This window comes from Phoca vitulina, unplaced genomic scaffold (genome assembly GCF_004348235.1).
Source record: "Phoca vitulina isolate PV1807 unplaced genomic scaffold, GSC_HSeal_1.0 scaffold4, whole genome shotgun sequence".
In the NCBI taxonomy this organism is placed as follows: domain Eukaryota; kingdom Metazoa; phylum Chordata; class Mammalia; order Carnivora; family Phocidae; genus Phoca; species Phoca vitulina.
The window spans coordinates 80,376,982-80,390,078 of NW_022589707.1; the positions used below are offsets into that span (position 1 = coordinate 80,376,982).

Here is a 13,097-nt window from a genome sequence, read left to right on the forward strand (position 1 = left end):
CCGCGGAGACCCCCCGCGGCCCAGTGCGGAGGAGCCCGGCAGGGCTTTCCCCCTAGGAGCATCCCAAGCCGGGGAGGGACCCTGGTGATGACCTCTCCTCCCAGCCACCACTCCCTTCTCCCTTTCTTTCCTGTCACGGTGGACCTTGGGACCGTGGAGGATTCCGAGGATGCCTTTGGGAGCTGAGACCCATGGGTAGATGGAAGTGGTTCTAAAAAGCAGGTGAGTTTGGGGCGAGAGCAGTTGCCTACCCAGCTCAGTCAGGCTGCGGGACATTGCAAAGCTCAAAACTCAGGGCCGCGGTGCCCCCAGATGCTCTGCGCGATGCGTGTCTCGGGTTCTCCGGGAACCACTGCGCGGACCTTGCTCCAGGATCACGATTCCGGGAGAGCACATTCACCGCACGGAAGATGCTGCTTACTGGGCCAAGCCCCTGGAGCAGTTTCCAGCGCTCCCTACCCGTGATTCGAGGGTGGCTCGGATTAGCACCTGCAACCTAGGGCCAGGAATCTGACTCCTGGGAGCATTCACTCCTGGCGTAACTGCTCTAGCCAGCTAGAAAGGAAGCGTTAGATTTCTTCTGAATTTTGGATGTTTGATGCTTTAACTGAGATTTCGCCTCCTCTCCCTAGGGGTAGGCAACAAAGGCCTTAGAGGGTCTTCTGGTATCTCTTTCTTGTTTTCTCTCTTTGAATCCTTTTGTTTCCTAGGAATTACCGAAAATATATGGTCACTCCCCCACAATGGATCTATTTGTCATTTTCCCCAGTACCCTTTTAGTTCTTACCACTTTTGTTTCTGCCCCGTGGCTGAAGCACACTGATTTGAAGTTGCTCGGTACTGACTGAGTTCTGTCCTGGCTATGCCATCTATCTGATGCCCCTGCATTTGGCATCCTGTACCTCAAAGCCAGGGTTAGGATGGGCAATGAAGGAGGAGCTATGGATTGGTCTTTGGTTGTGATATTTGTGGGAATGGGCTTGACCCAGACAAATTTGATTCACCTCTGCTGTCTTTGGAAGGGTTTCTACATGGGAACCACTAAGTGGCTGAGATGCCAGTGAGTGGAAAATTCTCATTTTAAGAATTGGTGGTATTAACAAAGATGTATTACTTTTTGACCTCTTAGGATATGCTAGACACTGTGCTTGACACTTCCTTCCAAATATCCATCCATCCATCCATCCCTTTTCAACAAATATTACCTGTCATGGACTAGTGCCTTCCACAGAGGAAGACAAATGAGACCTAGCCCCTTGTGGAGATGCAGTCTGATGGTCTCTATGGAAGAAGGAAGGTGTGACATTTATCAACTCCTTGGAAAAACAACACAAGTGTGCAGTGACTGGCCAAGGCAGTGAATGGTAGGGTCTCTCAGAGCTGTGCCTAAGCATAAGAGGAACTAAACTGTAGTTTGGAATGACCAGAAAATGTATCACAGAGAAGATAGGATTTGCTCTGCCCCTTAGAAATTGGGGAGGATTTATCATGGTAAGGTGACGACTGGTCTTGCCAAGGGAAGGGGATTGACGGTATTAATGGAGGCTTCAAGCTGAGCACAAGGGTGTGTTTGGGGGGTTGAACATGGTTTACCTGGGATGGTGGGTTATTATTGGGGGTTTGGAAGTATAGTCATGGCTGGGTCAAATTATGGAAGGCACTGAAGGGCAACCTAAAGAGTTTGGGTTTTGTTTGACAGTGGGGAGCCACTAAAGGGGCTTTTTGGTGCATAAGGGTAAGTAGAAAGGGTGACTTAGGCTGTGGTGCCCAGGACTTATTGGATATGGAAGCAGATTAGAAGTAGTGCTGCAGTGTGTGTGTGTGAAGAAGTGAAGGCCAAATGAACTTTGGTGGTCCCATGCAGGTGGAGAGGAGGGGGCAGGTATGAAAGACTCTGTGAAGAGAGCCTATCAGAAGGTATGTTGTATGGCTGGATTTGGGGGGAGAGAGAGCTCAGAGGCCTAGGTAATTAGATCCTGGAACATTTTCCCTTCGCTTCCTGCTTTCTGATTTTCCTTCCACTTTTTTTGTGTCTATTTCTGTATTGTGCATGCAAGGGAAGATGTGGTAGGCAGCCTCTAAAATGATGCCAGTGATTCCCACATCCTGGTATTCATGTCCTTGTGTGATCCCCTCCCTTCAGTGTGGGCCGGACCAAGGGACTTGCCACTAACAAATCGAATATAGCAAAACGAATGGGATGTCACTTCTGAGGTTGGTTCACAAAAAGACTGTGGATTCTATCTTGTTCACTCTTGCTCTCACTGGAAGCCCCCCTGCCATCTTGTGAGCTGCCCTATGGAGAGGCACAGGTGGCAGGAAACCGGGGGAGGCCTCTGGCCAACAGTCAGTGAGGAACTGAGCCCTTGGTCCAACAGCCCATGAGGTGCTGAATCGTGCCAATAGCCATGTGAATGAGTTTGGAAACATATTTTTCTCCAGTGGAGCCTTGAGACAAGACCACAGCCCTGGCCCACGTGTGTGAGAAACCTTGGGATAGAGGCACCCAGGTAAGTCATGCCTGGATTCCTGACCCCCCCTAAACTATGAGATAATTGGTGTTTGTTGTTTTAAGTTGTGAAAATTCTGGAATAACTGGTTACGTAAGAATACATAACTAATACAGAATGGTTTGCATATAAAGTGATTAGATAACAAAGCAACGTTGTCTGAGCAATGTTCCTTGGTCCTCATTTGAGCCTCATTTGAGTCTGAATTGTGTATCATCCTTGCCAGCTTGGTGGGACCGGTTGACTCTAGTATCTCCTACATGCTGAGTTTTATAATTTACCTTTACCTCTGGGTATTCAAGTTTTTTTGCTATTTAAACTCAATCACTACTTTATGGAAAGAATTCACCCATGACAAGGTCATGATATAACTGTTGGAAACAAGTCTTTCCTGATTGTGGTGCTGTCACACTGGGGCCCTTACAATCCCACCATCCTTGAGGTGTGTGGAGAGTAGTGTGATGAAGGCACTCAAGCCCAGTGGTTGTAAGCTTCCAGAAAATTCTCCGCTCTCAGGAGCCATTTTAAGCCACCCAAAAAACCAACGGTGGCTTATCATCCTGAGGAGTCAGGTCACCTCAGTCTCAGAGAAACAAGGCAGTGGTCTAGTATTTTAATATCAGTTTACGCCCCCAGCCAAGTCTCTCAAGTAGAGATTATTTCTACACAGCACCCCGAAGCCGATATGACAGCCTAAATATTATTCCCTTCTAGCTGGGAGCATTTTAGTTTGTAACATAGTGAAGTAGGGGCTGGAACCTAGAAGTGGTTTAGCATCTCTACAAAATAGACGTTGGATACATTGCCTGTTTCGCTGATAATCAGAACGCGTATGCATTACTGCAGTTAGACTTCTGCAGTAGAATTGCCGTTTCCACCCTCAGCCTTGCCCAGTGTCTGCACTGACTATAGAGATAATAATACCAACTTTGTGAAACTCTAACCCACCTATGACTTAGTAACTGGAGAACATGGCTGTCAATTAAAATTATACCACTGGGAGCCAGAGAAGGACAGAAGCATTGCTCATCAGACTACTAGACTTCTACACTTGACTTTAGATGAAAATTGAGGTCAGCCGGGAGTAGCATTTGGGTCAACATGGTGCATATAAAGTATTATATACACATCTATACTTACATCTCAACTATACATATGGCAAATCTATTGCAGACTTGAATTCCTGTTGGTAATAAAGAGTTACAGATATTGTTAGTGGCAACAAGAATTTTATACATTCTTAATAGGTATAAATTGACCCGCAAAACAGTCATTTAAAGCGTATTAGTACAATGTCTATGTGATAAAACTGTCTAGCAAAGGTATAACACCTTCTTCCCTTCATGATTAATGTTTGGGAAGATAAAAGGGGTGTAAATATTTTTATTGTTTTATCATCTTTCTTAGAAAAATAACAGTGGTTGATTTAATTAAAAAGGAGACTCTTCTATAGACCAAATAAAGAAATGAGTTCCACAGAGGTGGCAGTAGAAAATACCTATTTAATTTGAATAACACCTGGTTCTGGAGAGATGGGCATCTAATACGCAGCCTGCATTCATTTAGTCTGATTCATGCACTGTTTTACCTCCTTATTGAAAAGAAGAGAAGAGGTAATATTAGCACTCTCATCTGAGGATCTTAAGCTCCTTCTGGGGTCGAGCTGCCGTGTGTGCACCCTACTTCCTACCTAGACTGTTGTTGGGAGCTCCCTGGAGGCGATGAGGAGAAAATGACATTCCATTAGAATGAGGCATCCCTGGAATTGTTTGATGTTCTTTGTCTTAATTGAATCCATCTATCCCGTCTGCCACTCTTCTCTCTAAATTTATTTCCCGAACCCACTCTCTCTGAGCATTGTAATTGGGGGGGAAATTTGTTACATACGTTGTTACCTTTTGTAAGAGCTCGCAGCATCTGGAGGGCAGGTGTGCTGTCTCCCTGGCCTTGTTAGACAAGGTTACCTGCCTCTTCCCTGCCCCTCACATGTCGCTGGATCAAAGGGGACCGGGAGAAAAGATCCCCAGTAGCAACGGGAGTAGGAAAGAAAATAGGAATTCCAGGCTTTGCGGCTTTGGGGTATTGGTTTCAGTATAAGGCCCTAGCCATGTGTCTGATCTAAACAAACAGGGACTCTAGTGATAAACAGAACTACAAAAACATGCAATTTGCATTCTGACTCTGGCAGAAAAGTCCAACACGGGAATGCGTGGTGTTGAGGGACAGCTGCCTTGACAGCCCGGGCAGACTCATCTGGGGCTTTGCTCTCTCAGGGCTCCCCAGAACCCCTCTGCTGCTGCAGGCCGAGGAGGTCTCTGCTCCCCTGAGCATGGCAGAGCCTGCCCCGTTTCTGTCCATCACTCTTCCTCAGGGGTCAGGCAGGAGAAAAGATAGTGTCTCTTTGGCATTGTCATAGAAATCACTTTTGGCCCTTCACCTGAATATAAATATAGACAAACTTAAGACTCATGGGCACTTATTAATTGGAGCAAAGCCGCCCCCCCCAACCCCTCCAAACTCACCTGTTCATATAGCTGGCGAGGCAGTGCGGGGTTGGGGCCGGAGCAGGGGCTTGAGATCGGCAGGTGGTAAATGAGAATCGCTCTTCAGTCATTTGCTTGAGAACCTTTCTTCATCCATCCCAACCTCAGTTTCGCAATCTGTTAAATGGCTACCAAGGTTCCTCTCTTCAGATCATTGTGAGGATGAAGTGAGATTTGGGGTATGGAGCCCCCAGCCTAGGGCCTGGCGCACAGCGGACCACTGTAAATGTTTGCTGATTCTTATTTTAGCTGCAATGTGTTGTGTAGACAACAGCGGCTAGTCAGAAACAGGCCGACCTCTGATGCTAGGAGGGCTCCTGTGGTTGCTTCTGACCATCCTTCTACTTAGAAAGGAAACCCAAGCTCCTGTTCCTTCCTATGGGCCTGCTGTCCCGCATCAGTTGGTGGAGACTTGTGTCAGCAGTCTTCTGCCTGAAACTTCATCTGATGTGGACTTCAGGGTAGGGTTCATATCCCTTTGTTCTGGAGAAGGCCCTATAAGACTTTTCTGTTCTGCCAAGTAACTGCAAAATCCCATGTGCTTGGAGGCAAAACTGCTTTTGCACGGCAATGAAAATAGTTGTCCTAATAGTAAGCCAAGTGGGGTCTCTGCAAATTACTTCCTCCCTCCAAAAACAGTTTATTGTCTTTTGTAAAAAGCAATTTAATATTATATTCTAAAGGTTACATATGAATGTGTTCCCATGAGATAGTGAAACGGTAGTGATAAGGAGAAAATTCCCTTTGAGTATTTCCTTCAAACGTGGACACGTCCCTGCCCCCAGATCCTCCCATGCCCCCAACTCTGAAGGCAGTTTTCCAGACCATTCTCTATACATTTACCTACTGTCTATATTTATCATCACAGGCATAGATGATATTGCCACATGTGTGTTCTTATTTTCTTTTAAACATGAGCAGCGTCATTTTGTAGAGAGATGTGTTTTATCCCTGGTTGAGAAAGAAGCCTTGCATGAGCATAAACAGGATTGACAGTGCAACAGACTGTCTTGTGGATATTTTTCTGCAGCAATTTTCTTTTTTCACACATGCGATTGCATGTCATTATAAGCAGAAATACCTTCTTCTTTTAAACTGCTGCATACTATTCCATATAATGTTCTGGAGTCTGTCTGTTGTCCTAGTGATAGACATTGAGATTTCTGGTTTTACAAAAAACAGAGTGGTCAACATCTTTATTTTTAGATCTGCTTCCTGGGCATGAGGGAGTATTTCTACCCCAAAGTAGAATTGCTGGGTATGCGCATTTTAAATTTTCATAGTTCTGCCAAATTGTCTTCTGAAGTAGCTGACTGATTCATGCTCCCACTAGCAGCGTAGGAATGGGCCCATTGCCTCACGCCCTAATTCCTACCCAACGTTTTCAGACATTTTAATTTTGCCAATATTAGGGTAAAAACATATCTTGTTTAATTTGCACTTCCCTCATTTCTGGTATATTTTTGAGCATTCGTTCTTATGTCCATTGTATTTTTACTCTGCAAATTGCTGTTGGTACCTTTTGATGATTTCTTATTGGCATTTTCAGATCTTTTTATTGATTCTTAGGAATTCTCTATACATTCTAGATTGAGAGCTTTTGTCTGTTTGAAAATAATGTAATTTTCCAGCTTGATGCTTGTCTTCTTTTAACCTCGTGTGTGGCATCTTTTCTATACACTTTTTTTTTTTTCATTTGGTTGTAGTCAGGTGTATTAGATTTTTCCTTGAGGCTTTTTGTGTTTTGTGTCTTGCTTAAGAAGACTTCTTCCCCCAAGGTCACAGAATATTTTCTTATATTTTTTCTTTATGCTTTACAGGTTTTTATTTTTACATTTAGCTCTTAGATATTTTTGGTTAATGATCTGAGGTAAAAATTTAACTTTTGATCTTTTCCCAGTTACCAGTTTTCCCCAGGCATATATTGAATAGCTTAGCCTTTCTTTCCATAGAGATCAGTCATACACTCACTTCCCAAATACATGGGTCTGTTTCTGAGCTCTCTTTTCTGTTCCATGGCTTGGCCTGTCTTTTCCATACCAAGTTAACAGTTTTAACTGCTGTTGTTTTATAATATGTTTTGCTGGTGTGTCGGGGGAAAAAATGTTTCTTTTCCACTATGGACTGAGAATCCTCTGTCTTGGTCTGTTTGGGTTGCTGTAACAAATTACCACAGACTGAAGGGCTTATAAACAACAAAATTGTCTTTCTCACAGTTCTGGAGGCTGCAAGTCCGGGACCATGGCATTGGAAAATGCCATGTTCAGTGAGGGTTTCTTGGTTCGTAGATGGCACCTTTTTACCATGTCCCCACGTGGTGGAAGGGGCGAGCTAGCTCTCTAGTGTCTCTTTGATAAGGGTTCCACCTTCACGACCCACTCTTCCCCCACCGCCAGGCCCCAAAGGCCCTACCTCCTGACACCATTTCCTTCAGGAGTAGGATTTCAACCATATGAATTTATGGGGGGACACAATCATTCAGACCACAGTACTCTATCTCTTGGGAAGTATTTTTTATTCCTGAAAAGTGTGTTATAGGTGTCATTGTTCAACAGTTGTCATGGGGACATCTCAAGACGGAGACCAGCCCATGTGAGGAAGATCATTGGAAACCTGACCTCATGCCCATTTCATGGTTACCATAAAGCTTGGGCCCAAGGGCTACAGCCAGCTTGGACTCATGGGGAAAGCCTCCCCCAAGGTGACTTTCCAAACCAAATATCTCAGATTTAGGAAAATGAATTGTTGAGAGATTGTCCTTCCAACTATCTAAAAAGGCCAACCCCTGTGGTTAGTGGTTGAGACTCTATGGGGATATTCCCGTCTGTCAGTCATCCCAGGGTGAGAAGAAGGGGCCATGAGCACTAGAGGCTGAAGCAGAGGGAGGGAGCAGATCCGGGATGAGGGCTGAGCTCCCCCCATGTGGGGAGCAGGTAGGTAAGAGCCTCTCGTGGGCCAGGAGCCGGGCCAGGTAGTGTCTAGTAGGGGACCCCTTCTGGGATGACCTAGCTATGAGTCAGGAATCGTTCAAACCCAGTAACCAGTCATAAGGTTTTCTGTGTTGTCTTTTCTTTTGCTTCCTTCAAGGTTTTAAATGGCTTGGTCTTGGGTAGCGGCGTTGTGGGAAATTGAATCAGGGGCTTACACTTACATGGGAGCCATAGATAGAAGATTGCAAGTTGCTGGCTTTACTTCCTGCCAGTCCTGTGTGGTAGCAGCTCCATTATTTGAGAGAAGAAGGTAGTCCCCGTACCCTGGGAGGTGGCCAGGCACAAAATGAGCAGGGGACAGCCCCCAGCAATCCCTAATGCCTTTCTTCTAGCCCCAGCCCAATACCCTCAAAAGGAGGAAATCCTGAAAATGAGAGGCCAGAGTTTGGGTTATATTTATATGACAGGCCAGAGTTTGAGTTATATTTATATGACACCTAATTTTTCCACCTATGCAAATACCTTGGCATTCACAGACTCTGGCTAAGCAAAAAAAAAAAAGGTCTCTTCTAACGCCTAGTAAATAGTTAAGTTTGGGTGGGAGGTGGGGTATCTAAAGGAATTGCAACCCTTGTTTCATAACTGGAATGAGAGAGGTTGACAGAAGCCTGGTATCTTTAAGTTCATAAAATAATCGCTGCAGAACTTAGAGTAAAGCCCAGGTCTCTGTTGTTTGGAGACCAGCTTATTTATAGATTACTACGTCCCGGGTGCCTGGGTGGCTCAGTTGGTTAAGCGACTGCCTTCGGCTCGGGTCATGATCCTGGAGTCCCTGGATCGAGTCCCGTATCGGGCTCCCTGCTTGGCAGGGAGTCTCCTTCTCCCTCTGACCCTCCCCCCTCTCATGTGCTCTCTCTCTCTCAAATAAATGAATAAAATCTTTAAAAAAAAAAAAGAAAAAAACATAGATTACTACATCCCAAGAATGATACTGAGGCTATAAATTTACAGTTCCATGTAGGCCAGTGTTTCTCAACCAGGGATGATTTCGCTGCCTCCCCTCCTCACTCCAAGTATATTTGGCAATGGCTGGAGACATTTTTGGTTGTCCTGACTGGGGCTGGGGTGTACTATTGGCATCTAGCGGGTAGAGGTCGGGGATGCCGGTAAATATCCTGCCTTCAGATGCATGGGAAGATTTATCCAGCCCAAAATCATAGTCAGAAACCCTGATGTAGGGCAACTAATTTCTAGTTTTCTTTCTTTCTTTTTCATTTCCAGAGAATGAACACCTAACCCCCAGCAATTTCTTTGTCATCGTGGGCTTCTTTCCTCACACAGAAACCCAGTAAGAGTGTGGCAGGGCTGTGAGAGCCGTCATCCATCACTACGCGTTAAACCCAAGGTCTTTGCCCTTTCAATATATGAAAGCCAAATTATGTTATTGGGTGAATTTGTAGAATCAAAGGAAATGAATATAGTTCTTATGCAATAATCAAGTCATGTGGTCGCCTCTTTCTCTCTGAATCCCTTACAGACCATGGCTTACCTACTCTAATGGGAACGTTGATCAGTGCTAAGACACCCATGCTAGATAGCTCCTATTATTCCCAACTTATGGATGATAAAAGTGAGGCACAGAGTGGAAGTAAAGCACGGCGCCCTCCCTTTGGTTTCTTATATTCCAAAGTTATCAAACACCTGGCCTCAGCCATTGCACAGGTTGTGCACTGCACAACTGTGCCACTTTTAAAGGAGCACCATTCACAGGACAGACATAGATTTATTGTGACAGTTTTCTAGGCAGATGGCACGAAAGTGGCTTGTTCGAACAAAATCAGGACCATGAAGCAATCTTCTAATAGAAGTAAAGTTTCTTCAAGAAAGTACGCCTCTCCCTAAAGCTCATGAAAGTGCTAGATGGACCAGCAGCAAAGAAGGTGGTTATTGATGACTCTCTGTATGTTAGCAGTTCAGCTGGGAGCTGTGTGGGAAATAGAGTGCCTTGCGTGATGGAATAAATAGAACAATCTTGCTATCTAAATTTGGCTGTTCATACTTCTGTTACGGTTTAAGTCATCCTAAGCTTGGCTTGGAGGAGGAGACATTGACATGTATATCAGTTTATAAATTTGGCAGCAGGAGGTGCAAAGAGTGTCGTTTCAATTATGGTTGACCCATGATTGATTTAGCAACGTATGTCTCCTAGTGTGTGATCAATGCCAAGAAATGGCAGGTGCCGGACTCTTAGGAGGGTGAGGGCAAATGTTGGAGCATTGATCAGCTGACGCCCTCCGTGTAGGCCCCATACAGGGAGCATCAAATCCAAGTAAAATACTGTAAGGTGGGAGTGATAGTATCCTATGTGTTAACAGAACCTGTCTGAGCTTTCATCCCTTGTGCCCTTGTGGCGACGGAACCATCTTTATAACACACGACACTACTCTCTGTTCCGACTTGGTTCTGAATCTCTAGTGTGTGCCATTTCATGGTGCTTTTAGGGGGGAAAGGCCTCACTGATTGCCTCAGTTGAGAAGTCTTTAATTTTTCCACCTATGCAAATACCTTGGCATTCACAGACTCTGGCTAAGCAAAAAAAAAAAAAAAAGTCTCTTCTAATGCCTAGTAAATAGTCAAGTTTGGGTGGGAGGTGGGGTATCTAAAGGAATTGCAACCCTTGTTTCATAATTGGAATGAGAGAGGTTGACACACTGGCCTGGCCTGGCCCTGTGCCGGGTCGCATAGACTGAGTAGTTGCTTTCACCAGGGGTGGGGAGAGATGTGTGTGTAGTCGGTGATTGGAGAACAGGCTAGCCCTTGAGAAGGGGCTGTTCCGATGTGCAGATGATAAATGCCAGGCCAGGGTTGCTGCTTTGGCAGTGGAGGGCTTGGGGCAGAGGAGAAATTTGAGCTGGGCTGGGAAAGATGGTGTTGGGGGTTGGGGGAGGACGTGAATAGCCCGTGGGCAGAGTTTGCATGGGGGAGAGTGGCCTTAAGTGAGAGCCTCAGGTCAATAGACAATAATTCCCTACAACAGAGCTCTTAGTGGAAAATAGGCAAGTCACAAGGGGATTTGGAATCAGGAAGGGTTTGAAAGTGTTACACAATGTTTCCAAGATTAAAATCTACAGTATGAGATAACTTGAGCATAATACTGTGTGTTCTTCGGCAAGTGGCATAATTCTTTGAGAAATACCTTTTGTCAAGAACGAATCTCTAAAATGAGGACTCTGTGGATAGGAGCTCATCAGGTGAGAAACTTGAACTTTTCAAGATTCTTTAACCATCTGGCTGGCATGTTTAGAAATGGCACCCGACTGTACTGATAAGAGGGAGCTCTGTGTTCGTGGTTTACTCTAATACTCCAACTCTGGGTTGTTTTCAAAGGCAAGTTAAACAGATTTTTCATCCTAAGTAGGATGAGCACATGGCTGAGTTTGCCTGGGGAGTCCCGGATTATACAAAATTATTAATAGCTTGTCCTTTCAGTCTCAAAAGTGTCCTGGTTTTGGTGATAAATTATATGGCTACTCTAATTCTAAGTGATTCATTGTGGACTTCTTTTGCTTACTCTGCGAATCCTCAGTGGCCAAAAGGGATGCTTCCACCTCAAGGATATTTGTCCACATGTGCATTCTGTCTTTTTGAAATGGTTGTATTTTTTCCCCTTGCATATAAAGTAATTTTTACAAAGCATTTGGAAGAAAAACAAGCAGCATAAATGAGTTAACACAAACATAGAAATAAGTGTTAGTATTTGATAGAATATTATTCTGATATTCTATCTATCTAACTATATCTATACCTATCTATCATATATTTACATATTTTTAGATCCCAATCTCCAAACTAAATGACTTGACTTGGAGGAACATTCCATATATACATATTTAGATATGGATACTACATAAAATTATATATTTAGAACTATGTTACAATGTGGTCAACATAGATGAAATCACCCTTTTAAAATAATCACTTTTTAAAAAAGGATTTATTTATTTGAGAGAGAGCGCGCACATGCGGGGGGAGGGGCAGAGGGAGAGGGGGAGAGAATCTCAAGCAGACCCCACACTAAGCACGGAGCCCAGCACAGGTTTCGATTTCACAGCCATGAGATCATGACCTGAGCCTAAACCAAGAGTCAGGGATGCTTAACTGATTGCACCAGCCAGGTGCCCCCTTTAAATAACCACTTTTAAAGACTGCATTGTATCCTAGTAAATGGCTGTTCTTAAAATATAATATATTTAAATCCTCAATTTGGGGCATTTAGGTTGTTTCTTTTATATATTTTATTAACAATGTTATAATAAATGTTTTCTATAGCTAAATCTTTTCTCACATTCATGGTTATTTGGGGTGCTTTCCTCTAAATGAAGTTGATAAGTCAAAGGGGATATATGCATTTAAAATTTTGAATTTGTCAAATTTGGCCGGCGTGTGTGAAAATTCCCACTCCTTGCCTCATCTGTGGTGTATCTTTAATTCTTTTTTCATCTTTCAGCCTGACAGGAAAGAATTTCATCTCTTATTTATTTCAGTTGTATCTCTGATTATTGATGATTCTTATTTATTTTTTAATAAATTGCTCATTTTTCTATTAGTGTTCACCTTTCTCTTATTGAATTATGAAAGCTCTTTATATATTAAATAAAGTAAACCTTTGTGTTCTAGGTTGCAAGATTTTTTTCCTGATTTACTATTTGGCTTTTAATTTTATTTCTGGTGGATTTGTGTGTGCACACGTGTATGTATGAATTCAGAAGATTTTTTATGCCATTACACCTATCAGTCTTTTCCTTTGTGGAGTTATATACTTTTTAATTTTTTTTAATTTTTAAATTTTTTTAAGATTTTATTTATTTATTTGACAGAGAGACACACAGCAAGAGGGGGAACACAAGCAGGGGGAGTGGGAGAGGGAGAAGCAGGCTTCCCGCTGAGCAGAGAGCCCGACGGGGGATTCGATCCCAGGACCCTGGGATCATGACCTGAGCTGAAGGCAGACGCTTAACAACTGAGCCACCCAGGCACCCCAGAGTTATACACTTTTTTAAAGGACCAAGTTTTCAGCAATTAACCCGTGAAATTTTCATAATCCAATCTGGTGC

General features: G+C 43.8%; 1 long non-coding RNA gene across 4 annotated transcripts in view; it reads left to right on the forward strand.

Annotated features, from left to right (window-relative positions):
* The first annotated feature begins 10 nt into the window (after nucleotides 1–10).
* Nucleotides 11–13,097, forward strand: part of LOC116631129 — a 31,447-nt gene continuing 18,360 nt past the window's right edge. Inside the window, exons 1-2 of one of the 4 annotated variants that reach the window (XR_004299090.1) lie at nucleotides 11–222; nucleotides 2,443–2,510. This is a non-coding gene — a long non-coding RNA (uncharacterized LOC116631129). The other 3 variants (XR_004299088.1, XR_004299089.1, XR_004299091.1) reach the window with 3 other exon arrangements.